Raw genomic sequence first — 12,683 nt, forward strand, 5'->3', positions numbered from 1 at the left:
GCAGGGACGGACCCGAGCACAGACGTCGTGCCAGTCCTTAATCATGAGGCGTCGAGGGCGGGCTTGTGAGGGCGCATGATATTCATGGTGGCGAAGCACCAGACATGCAGGTAGTAACATAGGACAACTCATGAAAAGGTAAGGCTAGTTCTGATAGATGTGCAAAACGATACACGCTACAGGGGCGGGCCCACACAGCTCGAGGACAGTGCAACCCAAGGAGCTCCCTCGATTGAACAAACCAAAAAGTCACCTAGCACCGTTGTTGGATGAGTGTTGAGGTAGCTGAAGGTACGTACCCTCACGAGTCGTCTAGCTCCATGGTCTCGCGAGGCTCTGGTTGCTCGGGAGGCTCATGAGGGTCCAGCGGCTCCTCCGATAGGATCGCCTGGCGCCTAGCCTCGCGAGCCGCCTGAATGTCCTGCATGTAGCACTGGTGCTGGCGGCCATGTCCAGCAAGCCGAACAACATTTGTAGATGGCTGCGGGGGCAGCCCCACTCCTTCTGACATGGGACGGCTAGAAGGGCTCCTGAGAAGCAGCCCTGTTGAGGCTCGGGATGTTGACGCAGACGTGCTATCAGATTTTGGGTCCGCAAACCCTTGATAGGTTCAAACTCTGGGGTGCGTGCGGAGACCTCAACCTACCCAGCCTGCCTACTTGTGATCCTCTAAGCTTAGCGCATCGAGCTCAAAGGGACAGAGGGACACAACAGTTTATCTTGGTTCAGGCCACCTTGCGGTGTAATACCCTACTCCGGTGTTTTGGTGGATTGCCTCGAGGGGCTGAGGATGAACTAGTACAATGGAAGAACTGGCCTCAGGAGGTGAGGTGTTCTTGAGCTCGGGAGAGCTGGTGAGGTGGTTGGGTCAGAATGGATCCGATCCCCCTCTATGGTGGTGGCTAAGTCCTATTTATAGTGGCTTGGCCCTCTTCCCAAATTTGGGCAGGAAGGGATCCAACAACAGCCGGGTCTGAAGGGGGACAAGAAGTACATCCTATCCCAACTAAAATGGTCTTCGCTTGCGAAAGTCCTCTGGTCGTGACGCTGCGGCGGGCTCAGCGATGACCTCCGTCCTGGTGTCCTGGTGGTGTTGGTCTTGTTGCACTAGAATGGAAACCTTTGGCTGGTTCCTTGGGACTCCATGCCTGCTAATTGCCTCCTTTGCACCAAAGAGGAAACTGGTACTCTACGCCCGTTGGCACCCGCCTGGCCTTTGTCTTCATGGCTCATGTCAGCTGAGCCTCGTGAGGTGCATCCTGCATAGAAGTCTACGCCCCTCGGGAGCCAGCCTAAGGAGGCCGGTCCCCTAGGAGGTCTTGGCATCATCCGCCTCGCGAGGCTTGGCCCCTCGCGAGGGTCTTGGTCGTTGATGCTGAAGCTGGATCGTACCAGGCCGTCGATGGAGCCATGCAGTGGGCCATAGGCAGGCAAGTCTGGGTACCCCCGTATCTAGAACGCCGACACGTGCAGCTCGTCACTCATGTCATGGGCGGCAGCTGCCTTGAGCGACACGGGTCGGCGCTCGCCGCGCATGGCCCGTGCCTCCTAAAGCTCTCTGATTGCCTTGGTGATGAACTCCTGAGCGCTTGGTGCTTCACGCTCCGTGCCTTGCTCCCGAAAGTGCACATTGAAGCACGCCTCCACATGGTGCCTGAACACCTCTCTCGTGACGCTGGTTAGGTCAGAGACCCTCCAGAGAAGATCCCCCGAGCCCAGCCTAAGAGGGGCATCGGGCGCGCCTTCCTATGCAAGAGGGAAAGGCCCCCCAGCAGAGGGCGGGGGCCTTGAAGCACGATCTTCAGATGCCCCAACCTCCTGAGTGCTCCTGAGGAGTAGCAACTTCTTATTGGAAATGACCTTAGGTGGGTGGATGGAACCCTCGCCATCTGAGTTCTCGATCGATGCAGCCTGGTAGGCACGCTCGAGGGAGCACACCGCATCCTCCTCATCGCAGGCGACCATGATGATGCTGCAGCTTCCTGGCATCTTGAGGACATTGTAGCCGTGGTGAGTCGCCGCCATGAATTTGGCAAGGGCTGGATACCCAAGAATGGCGTTGTACGGGAGACAAATGTGAGCGGCGTTGAAGTCGATGAGCTCGGTGCGGTAGTTGTCGCACTTGCCGAAGGTGACGGGGAGGCGAATCTATCCTAGGGGGATAGTGGAGCCGTCGGTCACCCCTAATAAAGGCTTGGTGGGGAGGAGCTGATCGTAGGGCACCTGGAGTGTCTTGAATGTCTCAGTAGAGAGGGCATTCAGCCCCGCCCCACCATCGATAAGCATCTTGGTAACAAGGACGTTGTTGATGGTTGGTGAGCAGAGCATCAGGAGCGCGCCTGTCGTGGCTGCACACTTGAGTTGATCTGAAGAGTCGAAGGTGTTGGAGTACTTGGACCACCTGAGGGGACACGGCGCCTCGAGCTTGGGGAGGGCCGCGTTCACCTCATGAGCGAGCTGCTTGAAGACACGATGGGAGGCGGGGGCCTCAGCACCCCCCAGGATGCAGGCGATAGCACGAGGCTCTTGGAAGCCCCCGGCCCCATCATCCTGGCTCTGGTCATCATTCCTCCTTGGTGGTGGTGGCAGCGGAGGGAGGCCACTGTTGCCCTGAGGGCGGTCCTCATGAGGCTGGTCCCGCCAAGGGCCGTCGCGAGGCTGGCCCTACCAGCGGTCCTCACAAGGCTGATCGTGCCAGTCTTGACGGGGGTCACGGTTGTCCCAGCGACCACCACTACGGCCTCCTCCACGGCCGTAACCATGGTCGTTGCGCTCAGGGAAGCGGCCAAGGCGTCCATCCCGGATGCCCCTGAGCTCCTGGTAGTCGTTGTTGTTGTGGTTGTGCATGCTATGGAAGACGCAAAATAGGCGATTGCCCTTGGAAGACTCTAGGTGGTCACCGCCGCGCTTCATCTTTGGCTCGGCCGCGAGCACTGTCGGGCCCTTGCGCTTCACGTCCTTCGCCTTGGCCTTCTTGTCTTCGGGGTTGGTCTATGGGAGCTCGAGGAGCGAGAGGCGGCCTTCCTCTGCCCTTGCGCACCTGGTTGCCATATTGAACATCTCCAAAGCTGAGTACAGATCCTCGTGAATGGCGAGCTCCTCCTTCATCTTGACATCCCGGACGCCATCAGTGAACACTGAGATGATGCCCTCATCCGACACCTTGGGGATCTTGACACGGACGTTGGTGAAGCAATGTATGTATTTGTGCAAGGTCTCCCTAGTTGCTGCTTGATGTGCTGCAGGTCGCCCGCGACAGGCGTGCGGTCGCGGGTGCCTTGGAAGTTCGTGATGAAGCATTCGCGCAGCTCATCCTAGTAGGAGATCAACCCCACGGGGAGGTTCAAGAGCCACGAGCGTGCACCGTCCTTGAGAGCCATGGGAAACCAGTTCACCATGACCTTCTTGTCGCTGTTCGCCGCCTCGATGCTCAGCTCGTAGAGCTAGAGGAACTCGGCCCTGGTCGGGGGTGCCATTGTAACACGGAGGCAGATCCGACTTGAACTTGTCGGGCCAAACAACACGGCGCAGCTCCGGAGTGAATGTTCGGCAGCCTGCCGCGCTCACAGGAGCCCATCCTGGAGGGGGAGCCTGGTCTTGACGCCCACATGCAACCACCTCGGGTTGCACATGGTCTTGGCACAGAGGTGCCAGGAGCGCACACGCTTCTCCTTGGGGCCGCTGCACCACCTGGCAGCTTGCTTCGTCATGCGCTGGCGCCACACGCGGTGGGTCGCACTAGGGGGCCTCGCGCCTTGGCTCTGGGATGACAACGCACCGGAGAGGATGAGGAGGTTCACCATGGCCCACTTCACCCGCCTGAGGCAGCGGGGGAGGCAGTGAGCGAGACAGCGCATGAGCCTCCCCAGCAGTGTTAACGACCTCGGCAATACGGTCCAGCCAGTCCTCATAGAGATCGTCGGCCGGACGTTAGCGCAGGACCTAGTGCACCATGAGTATCGCAGCCTGCGCGTTCGCCGGCCCGTGACGAGCATGGGAAGACGAAGCAGCGGCCAGAATTGGCGATGGAGTGGCAGTGTGACCATCGCGCCACATGGAGGGCGACAGCAACGAGTCCTGCTGCTCGTGAACCATGGGGTCGGTGGCGGCGTTAGCCGCAGGTGACGGGGAGCGGCGGGGAGCGCCATCGCTTGCGGGTGCTGTCTGAGCAACGCGGGCAGTGAGGGCTGCCCGGCGCTCGACGCAAACTTGACAAGCATCCGCCATGAGAGCAGCGGAGCAGTGGGGAAACAACCGATGGAAGGAGGGCTTCGACACGACCCTACCTAGCGCCAAATGTCGGATTCAGGGCTCCGCAGACCCAAGGATGGTTCGACCTCTGTGGCGTCTGTGAAGAACTCAACCTCCCCTGCCAACCGATCGCGCTGCTCATAGGGCCTAGCTCGATGAACGGGAAAGGAAATGGATGCGGCAGTTTACCCAGGTTCGGGCCACCTTGTGGTGTAAGACCCTACTCCTGCTTTGTGGTGGATTGGCCTCGCGAGGGGCTGAGTATGAACTAGTACAATGGAAGAACTACCTCAGGAGGCTCATTCTTGTGCTTGTGGTTGCTTCGGAGAGCTCTCTCTTGTATGGTGGTGGCTAAGTTATATTTATAGTGGCCTCGGTCCTCTTCCCCCAAAACTTAGGCGGGAAGGGATCCCACAGTGGCCGATTTTGAAGGGGGACAAGTAGTACATCCTATCTTGATGAAAGGTGGTCTTCACCTGCAAAGCTTCTGGTCGTGACGTTGTGGTGGGCTCGGTGATGACATCCATCCTGCCGACCTGGCGACCTTGGTCTTGTTGGGCGGGAATGGAAACCTTTAGCTGATTCCTCGGGACCCCGCGCCTGCGCTTGCCTCCTTAGCACCAAAGAGGAAACCTGTCGTTCTGCGCCCGCTGGCGCCCGCCTGGCCTTGGTCGTCATGGCTTGCGCCACCTCAACCTCATGAGGTGCGCGCATGCGTAGGAATCTCCGCTCCTTTGGAGGCTGCCCGGGGAGGCCGCTCCCTCCAGAGGTCTTGGTGTCGTCCGCCTCACGAGGCTTGGCTCCTCGCGAGGGTCTTTTCTCGTCGATGTTGAAGATGGGTTGTACCAGGCCGTTGGTGGAGCCACGCCGTGGGCTGCAGGAAGGCAAGTCTGGGCACCCTGGTTCCCAGAACACCGGGTGCACTTTGGACTTCATACAATAAAGAGACAACCCAAGGCTCCTGCCGGTTGTCAATATTACAAAACAGGATCATCTCATACATCAATATATATCACATCATATCTTGACCATATCACATCACAACATGCCCTTCAAAAACAAGTTAGACGTCCTTTACTTTGTTGTTACAAGTTTTACGTGGCTGCTATGGGCTTCTAGCAAGAACCATTCTTACCTACGCATAAAACCACAACGGTGATTCATCAAGTTTGGTGTTTTAACCTTCTTCAAGGACCGGCCGTAGTAAAATTTGATTCAACTAAAGTAGGAGAAACAGACAGCTGCCAGCCACCTTTATACAAAACTAGTTGCATGTCAGTCGGTGGAACCGGTCTCATGTGCGTGGACATGTAAGGTTTGTCCAAGCCGCTTCATCCCACAATACTGCTGGATAAAACTAAGACGTTGGTGGTAAGCAGTATGACTATCACTGCCAACAACTCTTTGTGTTCTACTCGTGCATATCATCTATGCATAGACCTGGCTTTGATACCACTGTCGGGAAACGTTGCATGGAAAAAAAAATCTACGCACACACAATGATATATCCATGGAGATGCATAGCAAAGAGAGGGGGAGTGTGTCTATGTACCCTCATAGAGTGTAATTAGAAGCGTTTAACAACGTGGTTGATGTAGTCGAACTTCTTCGCACTCCAACCGATCAAGTACCGAACGTACGGCACCTCCGTGTTCTGCACACGTTCAGCTCGGTGACGTCCTCTACCTTCTTGATCCAGCAAGATGGCGAGATAGTAGATGAGTTATGACAACACGATGGCATAGTGATGGTGAAGTGATATCCGTAGGGCTTTGTCTAAGCACTACGAAAATATGACCGGGGTGTAAACGGTGGAGGGGGCGCCGCACACGGCTAGGCAAATTTTATGTTATGTGCTAGGCGCCCCCTCCCACATATATATAGGTGGCAGGGAGGGAGGAGCAGCGAAAGGAGGCGCCCAAGTAGGAGGAATCCTACTTGGGGTCCCTCCCAAGCCATGCCCCCCTTCCTTATTTGGAGTGCGGGGAAAGGCAGGGAGGGTGCCCCCCCCCCCCTTTCCTTTCTCCCATGAGAGAGAAAGCCAGGAGGGGCTAGCCCTCCCCCTTTTCCTTCCCTATGGTTGGCCAAATAAGGGAGGAGGCACACCAACCCCCTTGTGGGCTGGTTTGTCCCCTCCTTTGGCCCATAAGGCCCATAACTTCCCCGGGGGGTGCCCGAAACCCCTTTCGGTGACCCAATTCCATACCGGAACGTCCCAAAAAACTTCTGGTGTCCAAATACCATTATCCTATATATATCAATATTTACTTCTCGGCCATTTCGAGACTCCTCATCAGGTCCGTGATCTCATCCGGGATTCCGAACAACATTCGGTCACCAAAACATATAATTCATATAACATTATATCGTTAACGAACATTAAGCGTACGGACCCTACGAGTTTAAGAACTATGTAGACATGACCGAGACACCTCTCTGGTCAATAACCAATAGTGGAACCTGAATGCCCATATTGGCTCCTATATATTCTACGAAGATCTTTATTGGTCGAACCGTTATGACAACATACGTAATTCCCTTTCTCCATCAGTATGTTACTTGCCCAAGATTCGATCGTCGGTATCTTCATACCTAGTTCAATCTCGTTACTGGCAAGTCTCTTTACTCATTCTGTAATACATCACCTTGTGACTAACTCCTTAGGCATTTGCTTGCAAGCTTATGATGTGTATTACCGAGAGGGCCCAGAGATACCCACTGGTACAGCGATGTGCTATACAAATGGTTTTTAACCCCTTTCCGTGATGGCATTTGGAACCGTCGCCTACTGAGTGACTGCAATAGGGGGGTCTGATACATCTCCGTCGTATCTACTTTTCCAAACACTTTTGCCCTTGTTTTGGACTCTAACTTGCATGATTTGAATGGAACTTACCCGGACTGATGTTGTTTTTAGCAGAACTACCATGGTGTTATTTTTGTGCAAAAATAAAAGTTCTTGGAATGACCTGAAAATCCACAGAGCAACTTTTCAGAATAAATAAAAAATACTGGCGAAAGAATCAGCGTCAGGGGGCCCACACCCTGTCCACGAGGGTGGGGGGCGCGCCCCCTCCCCTAGGGCACGCCCCCCTGCCTCGTGGGCCCCCTGGACGTCCACAGACCTCAATTCCAACTCCATATATTTGCTTTCGCAGAGAAAAAAATCAGAGAAAAAGTTTCATCGCATTTTACGATACGGAGCCGCCACCAAGCCCTAATCTCTCTCGGGAGGGCTGATCTGGAGTTCGTTCGGGGCTCTGGAGAGGGGGATTCGACGCCATCGTCATCACCAACCATCCTCCATCACCAATTTCATGATGCTCACTGTCGTACGTGAGTAATTCCATCATAGGCTTGCTAGACGGTGATGGGTTGGATGAGATTTACCATGTAATCAAGTTAAGTTTGATAGGGTTTGACCCCTAGTATCCAATATGTTCTAAGATTGATGTTGCTATGACTTTGCTATGCTTAATGCTTGTCACTAGGGCCCGAGTGCCATGATTTCAGATCTGAACCTATTATGTTTTCATGAATATACATGAGTTCTTGATCCTATATTGCAAGTCTATAGTCACCTATTATGTGTTATGATCCGACAACCCCGAAGTGACAATAATCGGGATACTTCTTGGTGATGACCGTAGTTTGAGGAGTTCATGTATTCACCATGTGTTAATTCTTTGGTCCGGTACTCTATTAAAAGGAGGCCTTAATATCCCTTAGTTTCCACTAGGACCCCGCTGCCACGGGAGGGTAGGACAAAAGATGGCATGCAAGTTCTTTTCCATAAGCACGTATGACTATATTCGGAATACATGCCTACATTACATTGATGAACTAGAGCTAGTTCTGTGTCATCCTATGTTATAACTATTACATGAGGAATCGCATCCGACATAATTATCCATCACTGATCCAATGCCTACGAGCTATTCACATATTGTGCTTTGCTTATTTACTTTACCGTTGCTACTGTTACAAGTACAACAAAACTGCTATTGTTACTTTTGCTACTGTTACCGTTACTTCCATACTACTTTGCTACTAAATACTTTGCTGCAGATACTAAGTTATCCAGGTGTGGTTTTATTGACAACTCAACTGCTAATACTTGAGAATATTCTTTGGCTCCCCTTGTGTCGAATCAATAAATTTGGGTTGAATACTCTACCCTCGAAAACTGTTGCAATCCCCTATACTTGTGGGTTATGAAGACTATTTTCTGGCGCCATTGCCGGGGAGCATAGCTCTATTCTTTGAGTCACTTGGGATTTATATCTGCTGATCACTATGAGGAACTTGAAAGACGAAAGAACTAAGATTTTTCCCTCAACTACGAGGGGAGGTAAGGAACTGCCATCTAGCTCTGCACTTGATTCACCATCTGTTTTGAGTAACCTTGCGACACCTAAACCTGCTACTGCTATGAATTCTGATATGTCGCATGTTATTGATGATGCCACTTCTGCTATTCATGATACTTATGATGAAACTGCTTCTGTGCTTGATACTACTGTGCCATTAGGTGAATTTCTTGATGAACAACTTGCTAGGTGATGCGGAGCATCCTACGGTCATCCCCATGGACCTACCACCATCTCACCAAGCACCAAGAGGACCCATGACAAGAGCAAGAGCTAGAGCTCTCGAGACCGAGGTGACTTCTCTCCTTAGTGATATCTCATATGATCCTCCCAAGACATGGCTACTACCTAAGTCCGGAATGTTGTGCATGATTAGGTACCAAGAGGACCCTTCCGTGGATGCACATGAAGATGATCAAGCCACCAAGTCCACGGAAGAAGAGAACCAACGGAAGAAGACGAGAACAGCTTCCAGGCACCGGACATCCGGCCATGGCCCCGGACATCTGGTCCCTGGAGATCTACACCTCAGCCAGGAGTCTGCAGCAGAAGCTACAGGGCCCGGACATCTGGCCCTCCGCCCCAGAAATCCGGCCTCCTGACCGGACATCCGGACCCGCCATCCAGGGAGCACAGAAGGCTGCCACGACAGCCCAGACATCTGGCCCCTCCTGGAGCCCCGGACATCCGGCCCCTTCGCTCGGACATCCAGCCCCGTATAACCAGAGAGCAGCAAGGCCGTCTACATCAGCCCGGACATCCGGCCCCTCGCGAGTGCCCGGACATCCGGCCCGATGCCCGGACATCCGGCCCCCTCCTGCCTGTGTGCAGCGCCTCCAGGCCATGGCCCATGTACCCCTTCACCCCTTAGACTATATATACTCCATCCCCACCTACATTTTAGGGTTAGCATTGGTTTATCTCATTTGAGATAGATCATTGCTCATCCGTACCGGATCTACTCCTCGTGAGGGACCGCACCTCTTTGGAGAAGATCCACCCGGATTCAAGGCCTCCATCCGGAGAAGAGAATCAAGACCTCCCCACGGAGAAGAACGGTTACTCTTGTATCATCCCTTGTTGACTTTGGATCTTGTGTTACTTTGTGCCTCGATGATCTAGCACTTGTGTGATCATGTTCGTGTCGGTTGAGTGTTCCTCTTGTTTCCCCCGCGTGATTTCCCTCATGTTCTTCCACGCGTTCTTCATGTTCCTCGTAGGGATCCTCTCCAAACGTGAAATATCAGCCCCTAGGGCTCCGCCCTACATCACTAGGGCTAGAGAGAATGAAATTCTTGAAACTGATATTATTGAAGATAGTGATGATGAAGGTTCTCCCCCTAAATATGAATTGCTTGTTGTTCCTGAGGGTTATGTTATGGATGAAGAAACTACTAGAGATATTCTTGCTTGCAATCATATATTTGATCTTAAGAAGTTATTAGCTAAACTTAAACAGAAATCTCTGAATGCTAGAATGAAATATGACCCTGCTTTGGCTACTTCACCTATCTTTCTTACTAATAAGGATTATGATTTCTTTGTCGATCCTGAGATAATTACTTTGGTTGAATCTGATCCTTTTTATGGCTATGAATTTGAAACTGTTGTGGCACATCTTACTAAGTTAAATGATATAGCCACCCTTTTCACTAATGATGAGAAATCTCGCTACTATTATATCCTTAAGATATTTCCGTTCTCATTAAAGGGTGATGCTAAAACTTGGTTTAATTCTCTTGATCCTGGTTGTGTGGGTAGTCCCCAGGATATGATTTATTACTTCTTTGCCAAATATTTCCCTGCTCATAAGAAACAAGCTGCCTTGAGGGAAATATATAATTTTGTGCAAATTGAAAAAGAGAGTCTCCCACAAGCTTGGGGGAGGCTTCTCCGATTACTCAATGCTTTGCCTAATCATCCTCTTAAGAAAAATGAAATACTTGATATCTTTTATAATGGACTAACCGATGCTTCCAAGGACCACTTGGATAGTTGTGCTAGTTGTGTTTTCAGGGAAAGAACAGTCGATCAAGCTGAATTGCTATTGAATAATATGTTGACTAATGAAAATAATTGGACACTTCCTGAGCCAATTCTTGAGCCAACTCCTAAACCAACTCCAAAGAAAAGGGGAGTTTTATTTCTCGGTCCTGAAGATATGCAAGAGGCAAAGAAATCTATGAAAGAAAAAGGTATTAAAGTTGAAGATGTTAAGAATTTACCTCTTGTTGAAGAAATACATGGTCTTAATCTACCACCTATTGAAGAAACACATGGTCTTGATAACCCGACACAGGTAGTAAAGGCAAATTCTCTCTATAGATATGATAAAGTTGAAATCCCGTCTACTAAGTTTCCTAGCCAATGTTTGGATGAATTTGATGGCTTTATGGCTAGACAAGAAAATTTCAATGCTTATGTTGGTAGAGAATTAAAGAGTAATTCTTACATGATTGGACTCTTGAGTGATTATATGGCTAGAGTTAAAGGTGAACCTAAACTCATTAGTAAATATGCTTCTATGGTTAACACTCAAGCAGAACAAGTACTTAAAGCTCAAAGTGATTTGCTCGATGAATTAAATAATAAACATGATTTTGCTGTTAGAGTGGCTACTAGAACTGGTAGAATGACTCAGGAACCTTTGTATCCTAAAGGCCACCCTAGAAGAATTGAGCAAGGTTCTCAGACAAATAATTTAGATGGACCTAGTCCTTCTAGAAAGAAGAAAGAGAAAAATGATAGGACTTTAATGCTTCTAGTGAACCTGTTGTAGACACACCTGAGAATCTCAATGATATTTCTATTTCTGATGTTGAAACACAATCTGGTGATGAACATGAACCTAGTGATAATGTTAATGATAATGTTCATGTTGATGCTCAACCTAGCAGTAAAAATAATGTAGAGATTAAACCTGCTGTTGATCTTGATAACCCACAATCAAAGAATCAACGTTATGAAAAGAGAGATTTTGTTGCTAGGAAGCATGGTAAAGAAAGAGAACCATGGGTTCAGGAACTCATGCCTTTTCCTCCTAAACCATCCAAGAAAAAGGTTGATTAGGATTTTGAGCGCTTTGCTGAAATGATTAGACCTATCTTCTTACGTATGCGCTTAACTGATATGCTTAAAGTGAATCCTTATGGTAAGTACATGAAGGATATTATTACAAATAAAAGAAAGATGCCAGAAGCTGAAATTTCCACCATGCTGGCTAATTACACTTTTAAAGGTGGAATACCTAAGAAACTAGGATATCTAGGAGTACCAACTGTACCATGCTCTATTAAAAGAAATTATGTTAAAACTGCTTTATGTGATCCTAGAGCCGGTGTTAGTGTTATGCCTCTCTCTTTATATCGTAGACTTGAATTGAATAAGTAGACACCTACTGAAATGTCTTTGGAAATGGCTGATAAATCAACTGCTATACCTGTCGGTATTTGTGAGGATGTGCCTGTTGCGGTTGCAAATGTTACTATCTTAACAGACTTTGTTATTCTTGATATTCCCGAGGACGATAGTATGTCAATTATCCTTGGTAGACCCTTTTTGAATACTGCAGGGGCTGTTATTGATTGCAACAAAGCCAATGTCACTTTTCATGTTAATGGTAATGAGCATACTGTACACTTTCTAAGGAAACAACCTCAAGTTCATAGCATCAATTCTATTGGAAAAATTCCAACTATTATTATTGGAGGTTTTGAATTTCCTCTTCCTATTGTTAAGAAGAAATATGATATTCTTATTATTGGGGATGTGCATATCCTCATTGAGGTAACCTAGTGTTATTCGAAATTTCTCCGGTTCCATGTTATTCGGAATGAGTTTGTTAACAAGACTTGATCAACCTTGTTAGTGGATTCCTTTTGATGATCATGAGATGGATGAAGTTAGAAGGCACAATCTTCTGTACCCTCCTTTTACTTTCTGTTATTTAGAATAAATAAAGCAAAAATAGTATTTTCTGTCTGTTTTCTGAATTATCCATGCAATAAAAAATACCCTGAAAATAAAAGTTCTCCAAATGCCCTGCCAATTTAGTATGTTTTT

The sequence above is a fragment of the Triticum aestivum genome, chromosome 3B, assembly GCF_018294505.1.
Source record: "Triticum aestivum cultivar Chinese Spring chromosome 3B, IWGSC CS RefSeq v2.1, whole genome shotgun sequence".
NCBI lineage: Eukaryota > Viridiplantae > Streptophyta > Magnoliopsida > Poales > Poaceae > Triticum > Triticum aestivum.